Genomic DNA, 7,998 nt, shown 5'->3' with positions numbered 1-7,998 from the left:
GTTCCTCAAAGCCAAGTGCACATTCGGGAAATGTTCGATCTGACTGCACGTGAAGCCATTTCTGGGTAAAGCCTGCATTTCTTGTTTTGCCGGCACGATGGGATCCTCCTTTAACCTCTCTACATCTATTTGTTCCTTATTCCCTTTAATCTTAAACTCGTTCTGGATTGAATCAGTACCTGGGATTTTTTGAGGTATATGTGCTGTGATACCGAGGTTGTGTGTCTTCCGTGTCTGCATGCAGAAGAAATCTTGCTCGGATGGGTTGGGTTTTGGTTTTTTGAAGGCAGAAATCAGAATCCTCAGCGCTGGCAGCCTGGCAGCTCAAGGCCTTAGGACTGGAGACCCCAGCCCAGTCCCAGGTGTGCTCGTTGAAGCTCGCTGTGCTCAGGGAGGCAATAGCGAGTCGGGTCGCAGGTCTGCGTAGCCTGGTAGCGCTCCAGCGTCGATCAACAGCAGTAACCCAGAGAGAAGGTGCAAGAGCAGCGCAGGAGCATGACAAATGTGGTTTCATGTCACCCAGAAGTCACCAGCCCTTGTGTTTGAACCTGAACTGTTGTTCTGTTCGCTCTGCGGACGGCTTTTGATTGCGCTCTGCGCACGGATTGAGGATTTTGCAGGCCCTCATCGTGTCACTTGTCAGCTCGCTCCTCCTGGCTGAATGGCCCTTCTCGTTCCTCATGTAAGGGCCATTCTGTCCTTGCTGGGCTTTTCTAGCTCACCTGGACAGATCCAGAGCCAACATGAAAATGGCACACAGTCTTCAAGAAGTAGGTGCACGTATGTTTTGTTTCCGTTCTGTCTTTCCTGGTAATTCCCATCACTCTGCTTGCTTTGACCACCGTTGACCTGAGCCCTTCGTACAAGTGGTTATTATAATACTAAGGTAACATTTCTCTGTGGTCGTTGTCCCCTCTCCTACACGTTGCCCATCAGCCCTTGTAACTTGGCGTCATCAGCAAACTTTGCCGCTTCACTCTTGGCTTATTTTTCCATGCAGTTTATGAATATGACACTGGGATATCTTGACAACCTCCCGATGTTCTTTGCTGTCAGGTACATTTTTGCTCGACACGCGTGATACCAGGCTGCTGCCTGGGTCCTGTGAGGAGCAGCCAGGACACGCAGGACGCAGCGGTGGGGTCTGGTGGCATTCAGCCCGGCATGCTGGGTGTGACATCTTTCTCCAAGTGGCACATGTTAAGGAATAAATTACAGGGAAAAAAAAAAAAAAAAAAAAAAAAAAGGGTTCTAGAGAGGCGTGCTAGGGAGATGTATCACCATGGAACTCAGAATTGCTGGAGGGAAACCAGGGCAGACTATCTGTGAGCCATTAGAGGACGAAGTACGGCGTTGTTTTTCTCAGGCCAGTCTTTCAAGATGAACTGTCTCATGCAATGAAATTGCTTCTGCCTGTGAAAGCCACGTGGACGGAGCCATTGCATGGTCCTGTGCTTGGGGCAGAACCTGCCGCCCTTTGCTTATTTACATGGAGCGAGGTGTATTTTGGGCAGCCGAGAGTGTTTGTATTTCAGCGAGGCCCTACAGCTGGAACGCGTGGTGCCACCAGCACGTCAAGCTTCGGCAGCGGCGCCAGCTCCATGCAAATGATGTGTCTCTGGTGGCATTTGGCCGTGTTTTGGTGTCTGTCATAAGCGCACTGAATTTGGTTGCATTTCCTGCCCAGCCAGGTATAAGCTGTACACACGCGCTGGTGGAATGCAGGGACGTGAGGAACCTTCATAACCCTTGATGGGTGTTGTACAGTGTCTGCCCTGAGTGACCGAACACATCCAAGAGAGGGTAAAAATGCTTTCAGCCTTACTGAAACGTAGTTTTTAAGAAATGGGTAACAGGTATTCTGAAAGCCCTGGTTAGGTAGCAGTGCCCTGGGCTTCCCGCGGGGGAACTGGCGTTTCTCCCGCACTTCACTTCCCAGATAAGTGTTGGCCACGTCGCCGCCTCTGCGGGTTTCCAGCATCAGCAGTAGCAGAGTTCTAACCCGCAGTGATTGCTACCAGCTTGGTCATCGGCCCAAGAGCTGTGAAGGACTCCTGGCCATCTACAACACATTTTTAATTTTAATCGCTTCCTTCGCTTTTCCTCTAGGAGAAGTGTTTTCCTGTTTGGTATTTCCGATGGGTGATGGCGATTGCCTGTGACTTACTGATGGTCTAACGAACGTCTCGGTAACGATCTGCAGTTTTCAGTTGTGCTTTCTTGGCACCGTTTTCCTTACCAGCCAGGTTTGCTCGTGGTTTCAGCACTCGGGGGAAATCAGAGCTTTTGAAGTGAGGTACGTGTGTTAGTGCTTCAGGCCGTCCCCGCGCCCTCGGCAGTTAATCATAGAATCACTTTGGTTGGAAAAGACCTTTGAGATCATCGAGTCCAAGTTTGCCGTCTTCCAGTCCAGTAGTTAATTCTTTTCCCCTCAAAACATGGCCCACAGTAACTTCCTAAGTTCTGGAAGCGTTAAAGCTTTTGCTGATGGTCTCCTAAGGCTGCATGAGCTGATGTCCTTAAGACTTCCCGGTTTCTTTCCGTATGTTATAGGCAGATGAGCCTGTAAGAGGCATAAGATGTACCCCGCTGGTTGCCAGATTGGTTCCAAGCAGCTGATAACTGGGAATAGACGGCTCTGGGCAAGCGCGAAGCAGGTGGCTGCGTGTGACGAGGATGCTTTCCCTGCCTGGCCGTCCCGTCCTCCTCGTGCTTGTCCTGGCCGTGCTGGTGGCAGCCGGGGGGGCGCGGGGAGACTTGCCCGTTCCTCCTGCAAGCAGCACCTTCTCCTGGGAGCCCTGGGGAGGCCGTGCCAGCGGGGGCGCCTGTAGCTGAGGCTGCCCGGCAGTCTTCTTGTAAAGACCTTGCCAAACTTGGGGCTTGGTTGTCTGGGGGAGGAGGAGTGGCTGTTAGCATCAGCGGGGTCTCTTCACCCGCTGCTGAGAATAGGGTAGGGAAACGGATTGTTTTGTCCGCTTAAAAGCCTTGTTTTAGCAGTGTAACAGGCTGCCATGGCAGTGCCTCAGCCCAGGACTTCAAATTTGACTGCGTAGTTTCTTGCTGGGGAAAAAAAAAAAAAAAAAAGAAAAAAAAGATCAACAATTTTTTGTTTGCACGACATCGCGCCTGCATTTCTGAGCGCCCGAGCCTCTGGGTCTGCGGGGCCGGGCGAGCGCGCAGGTCAGAACAGCAGGAGCAGGGAGCGCAGGCTCGGGGTTGACAGAGAGGCAGGTTTTTAAGCGCTGCTCATTTTTCACCAGCACTGTAAGTATCTGGGCTTGGCTTTTTCGCTCTTCTCAGTCCGGAGTTGTGGAATCCATTGTCAAAAAGCAGGAGTTGCTTTTTTGGCTGCAGCAGCCCTTGGGTGGCTGCGGAGGCTCCGGCTGCCGAGAGGCCCGGCGCGCACTTGGGCTGCAGCTGACAGGATTTAAGTTTCTCGGTTATTTTTAATGCACGTTTGCAAATTAATGAAAATTAGTTTGGGGTGTGAGTTGGAAGTGCTGTTGACGATTAATTCCACATGCGGACCTTGCTGTTCCCAGCAATCGTTCCCATATGGAGTGAATCAGGAAGAGTTGATCGCAAACAACCGCGCGAGGAAGAGCCGCGATAGCTTCATTTTGATTTCTTTTTGACAGCGGGCTCTAGAAACTGGTCTCTTGGCAGCAGAGAAGAAACTGAATTCAATCCTAGCTAAGTTCCCTGCTCTCTGATCGCAGAGCCTCAGCTGGCCGCGTCACGGCGCCGTTTTAGCACCTGGATGGGAGCGCTGCTGTGCTGGGTGCGGTACGCAGGATTCCTGCCCCGGGCAGCTTGCGTCGCCTAACGACAGCAGGTAACAGCAGAGGAGGGAGTGCAGGGAAAGGGTGTAAGTTCATCTGCGCTGGCTGTGCTTTGACCCCTAATTTAGGCTGCCGAGCCACAGGCCCACATTCGCACCTGAGTGCCCTACAGCTGGTGTTAAATGTGACCATCGGCGTCATGTTATCTTCACCAGTCTCTCTGCACAGACGTTATTTGGCCAATTCCTAAATTGTCTAAGTCACCTGTTTCCAGGTCAGCTGTCTGGTTTCACCAGTGAAGGAAAATGCTGCTTCACGAGGTGAGGGTCAGGAAGCTTCACTCCGGCGGGTGATGGGGAAAATCTTTTTAGCAGGGCCAGCTGGGACAGGACAAGGGGGGATGGTTTTAAACTGAAGCAGGGGAGGTTTAGACTGGATCTAAGGAAGAAATTCTTTGCAGTGAGGGTGGTGAAACCCTGGCAGGGGTTGCCCAGAGAGGGGGTGGAGGCCCCATCCCTGGGACCATTCCAGGCCAGGTTGGCCGGGGCTGTGAGCAACCTGATGTGGTTCAAGGTGTCCCTGCTCCTGCAGGGGGGTTGGCCTGGGTGGGCTCTGGGGGTCCCTTCCCACCCAAAACATTCTAGGATTCTAGGATTCTATGATTCTATGATTCTATGATTTTATGCATGGTTCTTCTCAAAAATATCAAACCCTCGTGCTAGTGCTGTCCCGGCGGTGAAAGCCTTGGCATCACCGCTGTTACGGGCCAGGCAGAACTGCTTATCGCTCCCAGGTGCTCCTGAAAAATAACCCTCCCGCAGGCGCGTGGGCTGCCCGTGCACCAGGCTTGCTCTCAGGCACGCGTGTCTTTGGCAGCAAACCCTCGTGAAGCGGGTTACTGGTGGGACACCTCGCCGGTGCAGGGAACGGTGCATGGCTGGGAACGCCATGTGCAGACCTTCGCAGGTTCCAGGTTTAGCCGGGTTGGAGGTCCTCCGTAATCAGGACACCAGGTTTTTAAACGGCTTGTTTTCTTTTATTAAAATGTGTATTGGCAGAGACACGCTGCGGTGTCAGTGACCAGAGGGACCTGAGAGCTGGTGAGTTAGCTGTAAGAGACTGGAGGAGGAGAGCGGCCGTGCTGCCCCGATGCAGTCGCAGCGAGGGGATATGAGATGCAGGAGCCCGGAGTGGAGTTCAAAGAAACGTGACCACATCTTCCCCTCTTCAAACGCCCACGTTAACTTCCTATGCAATTCATGTTTGGCCACCTCTAATCTGCTCTGTGTTTGAGTCAGCAACCTAGAAACGTGTTCTCCTACCCCAAAACAAAGCATCTGCAGCCTAAGGGCGTGCTTGCTCTAAGCCTCTGCTGGGAAGAGATGCTGAGGGTCAGTGAGCTGCTCAGAAGGCTCCTTCTGCCCAGGCCTCTGGTCCGTGCCCCCTCTTTACGGACCCTGGGTAGACGTAGGCAGCCGTGGGGACCCTGCTGGGAGCCAGCACCCCGCAGTAGCCCTGCGAAAGCGAACCTAGCCATAAAAAGACCGGCAGCCTTGTGCCTGATGAGCAATTTGAATCAGCTCGTGGAGGGACCCGATGCACGCCAGGACAGTCCGAGGGAAGGGATGGGGCTGCTCCTCTGGGTGGGAGGTGTAAGACCTCCTTTCGATGACAGCAAACCATTAGGTCAGCTCAGTTGGTCGTGTACCCTAAACTTGCTGTGCTCCAGATCCATTGCTCTGGCTCAGGAAGGCACGCGTCGCCAGTGTGCTGGGGTGTTGGTAGGCAGTCGCGAGTAATACTCAAAAAGGATATTTTACTGAAGGGTTCTGTGAAGAAGCCTGAGAAGGATCTTCACAAAAACATGCGGGGGTTTCCTCACGGCCGCACGCTGCCCAGAGTGGGTGGCTTTAGTTGTAACGGGTGTATTTCGGTTGCAGCTGTGTTACTTCTTCAGGATAAATACGCTCATACCGAACGAGTTATTTAGCAATTGGATTCTTTTTAAACGTAAGTTGTTATGAAAAATACAATGACACCAGTCAGCGGAAGTTCCCTCAAGCTTTTGTGGGCACCTCACGCTTGACACCATGAGGTGAAGCTTTGGGTTCTGACAGGCTCCCCGGGGAGGTGGCACACTGGGAAGCATGCTCGGTAGCGAGTGCCGCTGGTGCCTTTCGGGTGTGCGCTGCAATTTCGGTTGTGGGGTTTTTTTTAAACCCATGCATTCCTAGGAATGCAGTCGCTAACGCGTGCAAACGCACTGCTGCAGGTTCGTATGAGCAAACGAGTTTCGCTGCTGTCTCTTGGCGTTGCAAGGGGAACGTTGTAGAAGGACGTGTGCTGTGTCTGTGCTCCCTCGTGCTTCTCAGTAGATCTGCTTCAGTTGCTGCTTCCGTGGTGCCTTATCGATGTTGTGCTTAAATTCTCATCCTTGCTTTTGAGTTTGTACCAGAAGAAGTCTTACTGAAGCCCGTACCTTGTCTGCACAGGATGCCAGGTTTTGAGTGACCGTGCCTGTCGAGCTGCCAAACGCCTCGTGTGCCGGAGGTGGCCGCGACCTGCCCGCGTTTCCTCTCGCGGGCTGCGACAGAGCGAACCCCTTGAGTGGGTGTACTGTTGCACAATTAATTTCTCTCCTCCTTCGTACGTATGATACAGAAATACCTTTCGTGCTCCTTTTTTTTAACCGAATGCCTGAAAAGTGAGGGAGAAGAGATGCGCTGCTGAGGTGCTTAGGGACAGGGTTTAGTGGTGGGATGGCAGTGCTAGGTTAACGGTTGCACTTGATGATCTTAAAGGTCTTTTCCAACCTAGACGATTCTATGATTCCATGATTCTGCCCATATTTGTGTCCCTGCATGAGAGCAGGAGGTGCTGGCACGGCAAAGTCCGCGTCCTGCCTGACCTGCAGTTACTCAACTCCATACCTGTTCTGTAGGTTGTAAATTTTCCTCCTAAAGGACTCGGAACTCAAGGAACACCCTATTGAAACGACATCTGTTCTCTGGCTCTTGCACATCAGCTGAGATCCAGAGCAAGAGGACACCTGCAGGGAATGTCGAGGGTCGTTTTAGAGGCTCCATTTTAGAGGTGCCGTTTTCAAAAGGATACCAGGGCAGCGGACACTGTCAGCTGGGTATCGGTTACGTCAAAATCGGCTGTGTTGGATGTTAGCGTGAGAAGCTTTTCTGGTGTGAGAGCATAAAATATTGGCTTTTTTCAAAATAATTCTCATGCTGGTATGCTCAGAGGAAGATTTTCCTGTCTTCCCTCGCTTTAACATAGACATTCCTCCCCACTTTTGTCTCCTCATATAAAACCACCCACAGAACAAGATTTTTTCCTTGTGGGGCAACTCCTCCTCCTCACCCTCCATGTCAAGGCCATCATCGCCATCCGTGTCAAGTGCCCCCAGGGTGTGCAGAAATCTCTCTGTGATCCCTCTTTGTGCCAGCCCCATGGCAGGAGTCACCTGGCTGCCTGTGGTCATCGGATAGGTGGCTGTGAAGAAGACGGCTCCTCCACCATGCCAGGGTGACTCTTTCCTTCATGGGTGCTGTTATTCGCAGCCTGCGTTTCTATTTTTCGGTCACCTCAATGAAGTGGTATGGGTATGGTTTACGGATTTGGGATGGGTTTTTTCCACTGCCTTTGTGGTGACCTGCAGGGACAGGCCTGAAATCTAAGCCTGTCCCTGGCTTAGGGCCAGGGTTTAGTGGTGGGATGGCAGGGTTAGGGGAACGGTTGGCCTTGGTGGCCTTAAAGGGCTTTTCCAACCTAGACGATTCTATGTTTCTGTGATTCTAAGTGTGGGCACACTGTCACCAAGACCACGAGCACCTGAATTTTCTGTGGCAGTAAGCGTTGACGGGATGGACCACGAGATTCAATTCTTGGGTTTACACAACTGGCCTCCACCTGAATACACTCCTGCTTCTCAGCGTCCGGTAGGGGTGTGTTGAGGTGAAGTTTAGGTGAGCTGCTAAGTTCTTGAGCAATAAAGGTATTTTTTAGGGAAGAAGGTAGTGTGCTTGACGTGGAGACTTGTGTTTTAGGTAAAGGAAAAAGCAAACACTGAAATCTTTGTGGTAACGTACCGAGACCAGACAGCGGCAGCCGCCAAGGCCGGTTGTCAAAGGACTTTCAGTGAGTGTTGGGTGTTCATCAATGGGGGCAACGAATGATTGCTTCTGGTGGCCACCTGGGCTAACAC

At 52.1% G+C, this 7,998-nt stretch overlaps 1 protein-coding gene across 4 annotated transcripts in view; it reads left to right on the top strand.

The window, feature by feature from the left end:
• ASXL2 (ASXL transcriptional regulator 2) overlaps positions 1-7,998 on the top strand; it is a 69,424-nt gene that overhangs the window by 7,612 nt on the left and 53,814 nt on the right. The gene's annotated exons all lie outside the window — the stretch shown is intronic.

This window comes from Egretta garzetta, unplaced genomic scaffold (assembly GCF_000687185.1).
Source record: "Egretta garzetta isolate BGI_Z169 unplaced genomic scaffold, ASM68718v1 scaffold510, whole genome shotgun sequence".
In the NCBI taxonomy this organism is placed as follows: Eukaryota; Metazoa; Chordata; class Aves; order Pelecaniformes; family Ardeidae; genus Egretta; species Egretta garzetta.
Note: the sequence above shows the minus strand (reverse complement) of the source record. Positions and strands in the feature narration are given on the sequence as shown.